Below are 13,141 nucleotides of genomic sequence, written 5' to 3'. Positions count from 1 at the left end.
CACAGTGCTGTTAGGGTGAGAGCTCCAGGATTTTGACCCAGCGACAGTGAAGGAACAGTGATTTATTTCCAAGTCAGGATGGTGAGTGGCTTGGAGGGGAACTTCCAGGTTGGTGGTCTTCCCATGGGTCTGCTGCCCTTGTCCTTCTAGATGGTAGTGGGACGTGAGTTTGGAAGGTGCTGCCTAAGGAGCCTTGGTGAGTTCCTGCAGTGCATCTGGAGGACACAAACTCTGTACCTCGCCTCTGCAGCTTGACCTTGTTAAGATCCAGTCTGTTGTGTCCAAATCTGGACATCACATTTTCGGAAAGAAGTGAAGGCTTTGGAGGGGATTTACCAGAATAGTTCCAGAGAAGAGGAATTACAGGTAGGTAGATAGATGAGAGAATGCTCTCCTTAGGGACAGTGGAGGATTAGTGGAGATTTGATAGATGGATTTAAAATCATGAAGGGTTTAGATAGAATAGATAGAGAAACTGTTTCCAATGGTTGAAAGGTCAATATGCAGAAGACACAGGTTTCAGATGATTGACAAAAGAACTGGAGGCAAGATGAAGAAATAATCTGTTGTCCATGAGTGGTTAGGTTTTGTGGAATGTGCTGCCTGGTTGGGGTGATGGATTTCGATTTGACAGTAATAAATACCTAAAGAAGAAAACATTGCAGAGATATTGGGGAAACGTGAAGGAGTGTGATTGTCTGAATCGCTCTTCAGAAGAGTTGGTGCCGACTCATTGGGCTGAATATATGTTTTGATCTGGAACCAATCTAGTGCAGTAATTACTTGCAACTTCAGTAACTTTGTGAGCTCTTTGGCAGTGCAATACACAAAAAGGCAAAAAAATAAAACTGCAGTGTGTGAATGCATGCACACTAAACAACAACAAATGACAGCTTGCTTTAATATAGCATGTTTCATGTAGAAGAACCTCCCAAACACTTCACAGATGGAAAATAAATAGATGCTGATGCGGAACCATGAGAGATGAGTTATAGCAGATTTGAGAATGTGGTTGAAAAGATGCATTCTAAGGTGGCAGGTGAAATGGAGAGATCAGACAATTGAGTGACAAAATACCACAGTGGGTCCAAAGCGGCGGAGGGCTGGACTTCTGAGCTTTCACATCCACCTGAAAGAGCAAATGGGGCCTTGGTTTAATGCCTCATTTGAAAGTCAGCACCCCTGACAGTGCAGCACTCTTTCAGCCTAATCATGTGCTCAGGTCTCAGGAGTGGGGCTTGGACCCACAAACTTCAGATTTAAATCCTGTCTCCTAAGCAGCCCTACGAAATACTAGAGAGTCACACATACTTCTATCCCATCCTCTGACTCCTTACCATTTAAGAAAAAGCCTATTCTTTTACTCTCTTTCAAATCCAGCATAGCAATGGGCAGCAAACGAGGAGGAGGATGATGAAGAGAACAATTAGAACCAGGACAGCCAGTGGTCATTTCTGAGATAACAGTATAATGCAGCACAGTAGCACATACCAGGATATTGGTCCTCTCCCTCAGCACTCATGGAATGTAGGAGGTGAAACCAGTTTGTGCAGGACTACCATCCAGAGCTGGCTCCAGGTCAAGAGCTGGAGCTGCCATGAGCCGATGGCTACCTTAATCTTTTGACCATTATGCCTACCATCTTCTGCCATTCAGCCCTTGATGTGGACCACTAGCACATCCTGCCTTTCAGACAGGCAGCTGACCAGCAGCATGCATATGGGGCCTAGGAGTTAAAATTGCCCAAGCCTCATGACAATAAGATGGTTGGGGAGTTGGTGGTGATGGTGGGAAATGCACTCCAGGGTTTCTGCCTTTTTCTCGTTTCTTTTCTTTCTTCTCTCATGGTCAAATTTAGCTAATATGTTCTCTTGGGAAGAAAATGTTTACCTGTACTGGGCTGCATTGTAAATGGATTATGTTAAGCTGGAAACATTTATCCCAATCATTTAAATAATTATTTTGTCTCTAAATGGTTAGTGTTTGAGATAAGATTGAGGATAACTGAATCCTGCTAAATTGCTTGTATCTAAGTAAGAAAACTTTAGGTAGTGTCAATTCATGGTCAGTAGTACTCTTACATCGTACAGAGCGTGAGAGCTCTCTTTGAATGATGTAGGGTGCAATCGAGATCAAGAGAAGCAGAAAATATAATGTTACAAAAATGAGGGGGATGGGAAAGGAAGCAATAAAAAAGTTACATGTTTGCTTAGTCAAGAGTGTACAAAGATTCTCTGAGTCTAAAACATTCTCCCTGCATGAGACCTCTGCTCCATTCTGCTTTGCAAGTCTGAGAGATCACAGTGGTTGCCTTGTTTTCTGTAATGGTGCTATATAACTTTCCACAGAATTCTGGCTTTTAAATTAAAAATAATATTTATTATTCTTTTTTGAGCCAAGACTTCGTGGAAAGTAATATCGCACAGCTGTAGGTCAACTGGCTTGGATGATGTCACTCTACTTGGAGTGCAATAAGTTGTAGAAAGACGCAGCACTGATATGGGTATATGCTAGTGAAATGGATGAAATCTCCCTCTAAGGGCAATCACGCATTGTCCAGAGACCTTGTCAGAATCGTTGTTGGTGATAAGTACTCTCAAGGGCAATTAGGGATGGGCAATAAACACTGGCCTAGCCAGTGAAGCCCACATCCCATAAATGAACTTTTAAAAAACATTGTCACAGCCTGCCTTTCTCCTTCATTCCACTTCCAATTGCACTGTTACAAACACAAACATTTGGCCCACATACCAACAAACACAGCACTGATCAACATGCTAAATGGGAAAAGGGATCACTTAACAAATCCAGGAGTAATGAGCTAGACTGAGCTGCTGATCAAATGCCCAGCCTCAAGATGAAAGAAACGGTGCCTCATCTTACTTTCTGACAAGTAAAGTCGTGTTGCTGATTGTGGAACACCCCAAGTTGTAAACTTTACAGCAGAGATTGTTTTCCCCCCTACCACCCCCCTCCACACCAAGTAACAAGCTGTGTGGGAACAGTGCCAAAGAAAAAGTTCTAGGATGGAACATTAAATGAAATGTCTCCTGGAATTTTTTGTCTATAGGTATATGAAGGCATCAATGTAATAATTATCAGTAATGAAGACTGTTTCTCCAGAAAAAAAGTACTGAACACCCTTCTGTGCTTCCATTTGAATCTGAAAGAAAGCCCACGTTGGCTAAGCTATGAATCATAAATGGAATCCCTCTCATTGAAAAGGATTTCTGGTTAGGTTCATAATATTTTCCAGCTGCCAATTGAGAAAAAGCATTTTGTGTCCAGACACAGTGCAACACGGTCACAGAATGGTGTCTCCAGACAGTCTGTAGTCGCTTGATTTGAAGAAATACTGAACTGCAAAACACTGCATATGTTAAGATCACAATTTCATTCTGTGCTGGGTTGCTGTAAGTTTGCAGCTCGGAGACTCTTTAGAATGGAAACTTTTAAAAGCAACCCCAAAACTCTTCCTGGAGCATCAGATTACTTGAATTGGACTAAAGTAATTGAAGTATGCATGCAACATAACATGAAAAGTTCAGGCCTTTTCAAGATTTGTGAAACTGAAAGACAAGACACTGTCATGTTGGTAAGTAATCTGCATCAGAAACCTGCACCTTTTCACTTTTTTCAACTTGTTATTAAATAATTTTTTTGTATTTAGTTTTAAAAAAAAACTATTGAACCAAGCATCATGAGACAATATCCTAGGCCTTCAATTCTTGCTGAAGTTTTAGTCTTTGCTGCGCTGTACATTTACATTAAAACATGGAGGGGATGAACTCTGACACCATCCTGTCATCTGCTCAAAATCCTGTGACACTGAAAAGTGAAGTGACATTTTTAATGCGCAGTCTGTTTGGCTCTGTGTAAATCTTATGTATGAAACGCATACACTTTGTTCTCGAGGGAGGGGCACTAATTGAACTGACTCTAAATTAATTTCAATGTTGAGACAATGTTGCTGCTGCCATGCACATTATTTAAAGATTTGAGTTTTCCATGCTTGTCGTTATCCACATGTAAAGCACTCTCCTCACCAGTTGGAGTTTCAGCCAGATAGTGGAAATAGGGTTGTGGTTGGCTGAGACCCACACTTCATCTGTTACACTTAGAACAGCAGCTTTAGTATAAATGCAGCATGTATAACCTTTGTTAGATACTCATCCACTGCCTTTATTTCAAGATTCAAACCCTTCAATCCATCCTCTAGACTATGACAGCAGGTCCCTGTCTGTCCCTCCTCTTCCTCCTTGTTCTCCCTATTTCCTTTGGCACTGTTTATTATTCTAACCTCCGCCCAGTGCCACTCTATGTCACTGCATTATCTCAGGTTTGATTCAGAATTATCCCAAAGATTTCCTCCAGCCATCCTTGCAGGGTCACAGTTGTTGCTGCTCTCTGTACAAGTTTTTCCTCTTTTTGGTTGGATCCTTAGTGATGTCATCCAGCAGCAGGATTTCAGGTTCCATATGTTTTCTGCTTCTGCACAGTTTTAACCATGTACTCCCCTCTTGATTTCAAGGTTGCTGCCAAGCCCTCTGACTGCCTGCTCAATATTAAATCTTAATTAAGTCAAAACTTTCCCTATCTTAATGTGGGCAAAAATGAGGATGTGCTTCCTCAGCTGTTACTTGAAGCTTAGTCACAAGTTATGTTATGAAACCTTGATTCTCAGCCTAGTTTCTGCTGCTTGATCCCCAGCCTTTCCTGCATCTTCTCAGTCACCTAATGCTGCCTCTTCCACTTTATAATGATGCATTATCCCTCCTCCTCCTCCCCCTCCTCTTCCTGTATGTCACTTCAGTTTTTGACAAAATTGACCACACCATCCTTTTGCAAAGTCTCCCTTTCATTGTTCAGTAGGATTGCCCTCGCTTGGTTCCATATTTGATTGCAGCCAGAGCATCTCCCGCAATAGGTTTCTCTTCCAGCCCCACACACTTACCTCAGAAGCTCCCTCATGGATCTCTCCTTTGCCCCTTCCATCTACACATTGCCATTGGTAACATCATAAGACCAATTTTCACATGTACACTGTACCTCCGCCACCTTTCAACAGTTCCTCTGTTGTCTGGCTACTTGTCTGATAGTCTCAGGTGAACCATATTTTTCTCCAGTTAAACAACGGGAAGATAAATGTCATCACCTTCGGGCTCCGCCATATGCTTGTCACTGTTCCGATACTCCATCCCAGCCTCTGTCTCAGGCTGAACCAGATTCTGCACATTCTTGGTATCTTATTAACTTTGAGCTGAGCTAGTGAACCTGTACCCCCAGCAAGATGAAGTCCGTCTACTTCTACCTCCATAATATCACCCACCCCTGCTCTCTACCGTATCCCACCTACTGCTCATTTGTGACTTTGTCATCTTCAGACTTCACGCCTCCAATCCTCCACCCCCCAGAAACTTCAGTTCAACCAAAACTCTGCTTACGTTCTGTCTGGTAACAACTTCCGCTCACCCATCAACCTGTCGATAGTAGCATTACCACTTCATACCTTTAATCTGAGATTCTCGTGCTCTTGTTTAAATCCCTGTGTAACTTGCCCGCATTGAGTCTCTGTAGCCTCTATAACCTTCTCCTGCCCTGCAACCGCCCCCTACTGAGCTTTGTACCTCTGACTCTGGCCTTTCTTTGCATTTCTCACTCCCTTTAGCATGAATAGTGATGTTGAAGCAGTTAGTGGAGACAGTGGCGTAGTTGCAATGTCACTGGACTGGTAATCCAGAGGCCCAGGCTCTGGGGACATGGGTTCAAATTCAATTTAAATTGAATTTAAATTCAATTAATGAAATCGGGAATTGAAAGCTAGTCTCAGTAATGGTGACCATGAAACCATTGTCAATTGTTATTAAAAATCTGGTTCACTAATGTCCTTTAGGGAAGGAAATCTGCTCTCCTTTATAATATCTGACCTACATGTGACTCTAGACTCTCAGCAATGTGGCTGACTCTTAACTGTCCTCTGAAATGACCTAGCAAGCCACTCAATTCAAGGGCAATTAGGAATGGACTACAAATGCCTTGCCAGAGATGTCCGTATCCCATTTAAAGAGCACATTAAAATTAGAAACCTATGACCATACTCTAGCTTCACCTGTCCACATCCTTCTACTTCTAAGACTTCCTTAAAACCCACCCACACCTAATATCTTCATCTTTGGTTCTGATTATGCCTTTTTGAAACACCATGGGGCATTTTTCTGTTGAGGGCACCAGGTAAACAAAAAATATTGTTTGTAATGTCATTCCAATGAGGAGATCAGTGGAAAGAGTATTAATTCTACATAAGTTTAATAATACATAGAAAAGTGATTACCTTAAAACTGGTGCAGCCCACTTAACACCTTGAAATAGTAAAGATTTGTGGAAAAAGATACCATATCCCAGTTAATGAGAGGTCCTTGCTAAGCACAGCAAGTATCCTTGTATTAATATGTCATAGCAAATGCATGGCTACAACAGCAACTTGTACTTATGTAGCATCTATAATGTATTAAAAGATCCCAAGGCACTTCATGGGTACATTATAAAGCAATGTTTTATCACTGAGCTACATAGGGAGATATTAGGGCTGATAACCAAAAATTTGGTTGGAGAGGTTGCGTTGGATTTAGTTAGCCTAATTTGGATCATGCCCACTGGTCGAAGAACTGGCGGGGAATCCCTTTCAGTTCCATGGGGGAGTCTCGAGGGTATGCTGTGCCCTTCTGGCACTTAAGTGCCCACTGTTGGGCCTTTCCAGGGATTCAGGACCCTGGCGGAGGAAGTCCTATCTGCCGAAAGTTGCTGGCAGCTTTCCATTGCTAATCAGCACTATTGGGAGCCAAGGGCCAACTGGAGGTGGCAGGGTGGGAGTTGTGGGATGGGTGGGCTGGAGAGGGTCAGAAGCAAGGGCATGGTTATGGATTTCAGCGATCACCCCCTTCCTGAAGCTGGGTTCCTGAGTGCCTGATAAAGAAGAACCTCCTCCCAGGAGACTGGCATACTCGGCAAGGGCGGCCTTCAGGAGGAGCGGGAAAGCCTCGCAGCTCCCATTTAATCCCCAAGTCACCACTGCATTGCAGTGGGCACAGGGATAGTGGGCGTAAATTGGCTCATTAATGAACCTAATCGACCTCCCGTTGCTGGTGGCCAGATAGCCTGCATCAGCCCCTTCTATCGTCCAACTTACGCATGGTGCTGCTGGGTGACTGCGGCAGGGCCTCTCCCACCATTAAGTGGGCCCAGCACCATGGTTCCAGTCACAATGGGCTGGATTAAATCCAGGGTCTATTGTTTAAGAAGCATCTTAAAGGAGGAAAGAGAGCTTGAGAGGTAAAGAGTTTTAGGGAGGGAATCTCAGACCTCAGGGTATTGGCAATTGGAGGCCCAGCCACTAATTGTGGAGCAATTAAATTCAGGGATATGCAAGAGGCCAGAATGAGATGAGTACATATATCTTGGTTGGTTATAGCGTTGTAGGAAATAAGAGATGGGGAGAGGTGAGGCTATAGTGGGATTTGAAAACAAGGTGAGAATTAAAAAATCAAAGTGTTGCTTAACTGGGCATCAACATAGGTTTGTGAGCACAGGGGTGATAAGTTAACTGGACTCTATGAATAAGGTTATGGGCAGTAGAGTTTAAAATGATTTGAAGTTTGTGGAGGGTAGAACTAGTGAAGAGCACATTGCAATGATCAAATCTAGAGGTAACCAAGACATGGATGAGGGCTTTAAAAGCCGATTAGCTGAGGGAGGGACAGAGTCGAGTGATATTACGGAGGTTGAAATAGGTAGTCTTAGTGGTGGCATTCATGTGTGAGCAGAAGTTTATTTGGGTTCAAATATGATACCAGTGTTGCAAACAGTCTGGTTCAGCCTCAGGCACTTGCCTGGTAGGGGGATGGAGTCTGTAACTAGGGAATAATGTTTGTAGCATGGACCAAAGTCAATGGCTTTGGTCTTCCCAACATTCCATTGGAGGACCTTTCTGCTTATCCAGTCCTGGATGTGAGACAAACAGTCTGACGATTTAGAGACAGTAGAGAAGTGATGTGATGTTGTAGTAATGTAGAGCTGGGTATTGTCAGTGTACATGTGAAAACATGCTCTACTTTTTGTGTGATGTTTCTGAGACGCATCATGTAAATGTGAAATGGGGAGGGGCCTAGGATAGATTCTTGGGGGACACCCCAAGGTAATTCTGTGGGAGTGGCAAGTGAAGCTACTGCAGTTGATTCTCTGGCTGCAATTAGCTAACATGAATGGAACCAGGCAAGTACCACACAGGTGGAGAGGCATCAGAGGAGGATAGGGTAGTTATCTATGTGAAGGCTAAAGACAGATCAAGAAGGATGGTGAAGGGTTGTTTACTTTTGTTGCAATCACATAGGATGTCATTTGTGACCTTGATAAGAGCCATTTCAGTATTGTGGCAAGGCCAAAAACCTGTTTGGAGGGATTCAAACACGGAGTTCTGGAAAAGATGAGCATGGATTTGGGTGGCAACAACAGACTTTGGAGAGGAAAGGGAAGCTGAAGATGGGTCAGGGGTTGGCTTTTTGAGGAGAAGGTTGATGATATGGCAGCCTGATATGGGACAGTACCTGAAGGGAGAAAAGAAGTAATGATGCCAGTTAACATGGGAACCAGGAAGGGGGAAGTTGGGTGGTCAGCAGTTTAGTGGAAATAGGATCAAGGGAGCAGGTGGGTCTCATGGACAAGATGAGCTCAGAGAGGGGAGGTGGGAGTAAAACTAGAGAACAGTGAGTTTAGAGCTGGGGCAGCAAGGATCTTTTTAGGGGAAGTTTAGCCAGGTGGGCTACTGGAAGAAAGGGAAGTGGCAGCTAATTAGACAGTCTTAATATTATAGACAAAGAAGTCCATGAGCTCCTCACGTTTGTGGTTTGAGGTTAGATTGAGGGTGACAGGAGTTTAAGACGACAGTTTGCAGTTGAGCAAATAAGACGGGGTTATTTTTGCATTCCAGAGTGATCCTGGAATAGGGAGAAAAATCATTTCTCAAACTCTTGTGATTTGAGGTTTCTTTTAAGTGTCCCAAACTATGGCAGTTCTGTGAGCCAATCTGAAATGTGACTGAAAAGCTGTTTAAATAATCCTGCAATATTTAACCACGGTCCTATTAGCATGACGCACAGAAATAAAATTCAACACACAAAGTCCTGGCTCAGTAAAACCTTGTCAATGAGAAGAGGGGGATGATTATTCCCTTGGTCTTTTGTCTTTTGAAAAGTTATTTATCTAAATCAATTCTAAAGGAGATCTGATTTTTATAGCTTGGGCGTCAATGGTATTAGATGCTGGGGAATTACATATTTCAATAACTGTGGTCTGTAGACTGAGGTTCAGGTTAAGCTGTCTTAAACTGAGTCATTTCAAAGAATGCATGAGATCTACAGTGTCTTTAAGCTGCAAGTCGATTGGGAATTATAATACCGCACTACTTTACAGTGGATTTACCTGGTCCTCACCTGGTTCACCCATATTAGTAAACCTTGCCATCTTGTAATGCCTGTCTTTTAAGATTCTGTGAACGCTTAATTCTGTCCAATGTATAAGGAATATATTTTATTTTCCAATACCTAGTCTGTTCATGCGATAGGCAACAGGCCAATAATTTTCCACTTTTTAAAAATATTTACCTGTAAGAAAAACTGAATTTGCCGTTCAAACAAACATTTATACGATAGTTTAATTAGCCTACTTTCAGATCATCTTTTATTACCCAATTCAGATGATATTTGTGTAAAAGCCAATTCTATCACACCACAAGCTTTGACAACATTGAATTAAGTCAGTTAATTTTGTTGAACGCTGATTCACTGAGCTACTTCATGTGAGAACTGGATTGGTTTCTGGCTACTACAGGGATCGCCTTGTACGAAAGGTAAACACTGCGTGACATTAATCGTGGGCAGGTAGGTGATTAAACTAGACCAAATCACCAAAAGAGGCAAGAGGGGAATTTTCCAGATTTTTCCTGCCTAATTGGTTGAAGGTTTTGAATCCTGATTGTCACCTTTCCCAGGAGATTATGTGGCTTCTGATGGGCTGGAGAGTGTATATATTGTAATGCAGAAGGCATCGTAATTGTGTGGGACAGGCTGGATAGGTCAATGACTGGGTCTTTTCCTATATGTCATTGTTCATATGTAACTTCTTGCCAGAATCATCAGATGTGAAAATCGGACACTGTGAAGCATCACACAATATTTTATTTTACAAAATCCATGATACATAGCGAATAGCAATATAAAGTTAAGCTTGATTTTCTTTAAATAACCGAGACCAGATCATTTTAGGCACAATTGCAACATAAATATATCACAATATCTCAGCATTAACCCTCTTCTGTTAATTCTAGTATAATGAAATTATTTTCAATTCCTAAAATTACTGACCCTTTAGCAAGTTAGCCCTACAGTTTGTATTTAACATATCATTGGTAAATTTTCAACTTTGAGTGTTCAGGTTAACCTTTTGTCATATGGGCAGAGATATACAGCTTTTCCTTTTGAATAGATTGGCTGTCTTGCCTTCATGTGGCTGCTGAGTCTCACCTCTGTTGAGACCTGTGAGGTGGTGTTCCTGCAGTTGTTGGTCATATTTCTTCAGTCTCTGTGTTCGCATCATAGCTCGAAGAGAATGTTCTTTTGTATTATTATACTGCTTTTTTACTCTAACACTAGGCTTAAAGACTTGGCATTTGTCAGATTTAAAGTTTACCCTTTCAACTTTAATTCTTCTTTTTCTACTTGAGTTTTATGTCCAATAGCTTTTATTGTTCATCAATCTACCCTGAGCTTCTCTGAGCAGTCAACGAACAGTGCCGTTCATTACACTTACATTTTCCCATAGACTTCCTATGGGCTTTTACCTGGCAAGTTGCTGTCAGCCAAATGGAACAGCACCCTCTCCAAGGGATCTGGGACTTGTGTGAATAGGGCAAGCAACTTTTGTATCTCCCAAACCAAACCGATTAAAGAATCATTAATGAGCAGGAAGTGCATGTTGACTCAATGAATTCAACGTGAAATCAGATACAGGATAGCAAGATAAAGAGAAGGGCTGAAGGAGTGGATTGAGAGTGAAAGATAAAAGGGACAAGGAAGAAGTAAAAAATATTAAATTTTAAAGATCTCCAACAACAATTAAATTCTGAAGGAATGATACTTGATAAAATTAATTTTCAGTACCAGAGGGGTTGTTTGGCAATAATTATGATTTACCTCTCAGTTAACAATACTTAGCCTGGAATGACTTGATATAAGTTTTGGTGGTGAGTTTAGTCCATATCTACAATGCAATTGCAGAAATTTTATGCTGAATGGAAAGCCAGACAGTAAATGAATGTTTTCACATAGCCTTCGGAGGAGCAGTTCATCACACACAGCATGTGTGCTTGTGAGAAGCCGCTGTCAGATTTGTGTATAATTAATGGGTAAGCACTGTTAGCTGCTTCATCATTTGTACACAAAATTCTTACCCATGACCATTTATATTTTATTTGTGCTGAGCATATCCCACATGGATATGCATGTATATTAATGATCAGTGAAAGCGATATGAACTGTCGCACACAACTTTCATACGAACATATGAATTAGGAGCAGGAGTAGGCCACTCGGCCCCTCGAGCCTGCTCCGCATTCAATAAAATCATGGCTGATCTAATTTTAACCTCAATTCCATGTTCATGCCTACCCCTGATAACCCCTAACCCCCTTGCTTATCAAGAACCTATCTACCTCTGCCTTAAAGATATTCAAAGACTGCCCCAACCACCTTTTGAGGAAGTGAATTCCGAAGTGTCTCAACTCTGAGAGAAAAAACTTTTCCTCATCTCTGTTTTAAATGGGCAGCCCCTTATTTTGAATCAGTGGCCCCTAGTTCTAGATTCTCCCACAAGCGGAAACATCCTTTCCACATCCCTGTTAAATCCCCTCAGGATTTTATATGTTTCAATCAAGTCGCCTCTTATTCTTCTAAACTCCAGCAGATACAAGCCTAGCCTGTCCAACCTTTCCTCATAAGACAATCTGCCCACTCCAGGTATTAGTTTAGTAAACCTTCTCAGAACTGCTTCCAAAACATTTACATCTTTCCTTAAATAAAGAGACCAGTACTGTACACGGTACTCCAAATGTGTTATCCTAAGGTGTTATCCAAATGGACAGAGCAGGTCAGATACTGCAGTGGTCAAATTTGAAGTATTTTGATGGAGATTAGTCCTTTTAATCAGCTGCCATAAATTCTAATCCAGCACCTAAATTATGAGAAGAAAACAATCTTCTGACATTAATGTCCTCTTAAAATCTTCTCTGTTTATTACACAGTTGTTTACTCAGACACCATGACCTATCAATGAATCTATTAGGTTTGCAATCTTGGCAGATTTAACACAGTGACTCTGATTTAGCGTGGAACATTTGGTGCTTGTCTGTGTGGTACAGGTGGGAGTGGGGGAGGGTTCTCTCTTCTTCAGCTTCATCACAGAGCTGTAGTTGAGTTTCCCTAGAGTTCAGTAGTGTGGTTTAGAAAGAGAAAAGGGACATTATTTTCTTGAATGTGGTATGGTTCCCATAAAGACTACTAACCTTGTCGAACATATTTGAATTCTGACAGGCTAGAAGGATCACATGACCAGATTTCAAGTTTTAAGACTCTTGCACTAATAAACAAACTGAACAGGCTAGCCACTATTTAGTAAGCACCTTAATCATTAAACAATAGAAAAGATCCCCCACGTGACTTTTCATATAACAGAAAATCCCCGTGCCATAGTTATACTTTACACTGTCCCTTAAGTGGCGACTGTGGTGCTTTTTTAACTGATCTACATGTGCTTATGGTGTGGTGCTCCCCCCTCAGTACCAGCTGTGTTGGGGACAGGCTGCTGAACCTTACGCCCCTTTGCCTGGGATGACTTTGGCCATCTCTGCCAGAGGCCGGAAGGGCCCTGACATGATGGGAGTCTCCTGCACCCATGGCAGGAGGCCCATCTGTCGCTGCAGCTTTAGGAGGCATTTGTGTCAATGGCAGAGGGGTGGAGGAGAGACTGTCCCCAACAGAGGCACCCTGAGAGCTGCCCCATGATGGCATCCGAGGCTGCTTATCTGCTTCTGTGA

General features: G+C 42.1%; 1 protein-coding gene across 2 annotated transcripts in view; it reads left to right on the top strand.

Moving 5' to 3' along the window:
- plce1 (phospholipase C, epsilon 1) overlaps window positions 1–13,141 on the top strand; it is a 368,859-nt gene that overhangs the window by 33,554 nt on the left and 322,164 nt on the right. The gene's annotated exons all lie outside the window — the stretch shown is intronic.

This window comes from Cetorhinus maximus, chromosome 20 (genome assembly GCF_964194155.1).
Source record: "Cetorhinus maximus chromosome 20, sCetMax3.hap1.1, whole genome shotgun sequence".
In the NCBI taxonomy this organism is placed as follows: domain Eukaryota; kingdom Metazoa; phylum Chordata; class Chondrichthyes; order Lamniformes; family Cetorhinidae; genus Cetorhinus; species Cetorhinus maximus.
This window is presented reverse-complemented; position numbering and strand designations above follow the sequence as displayed.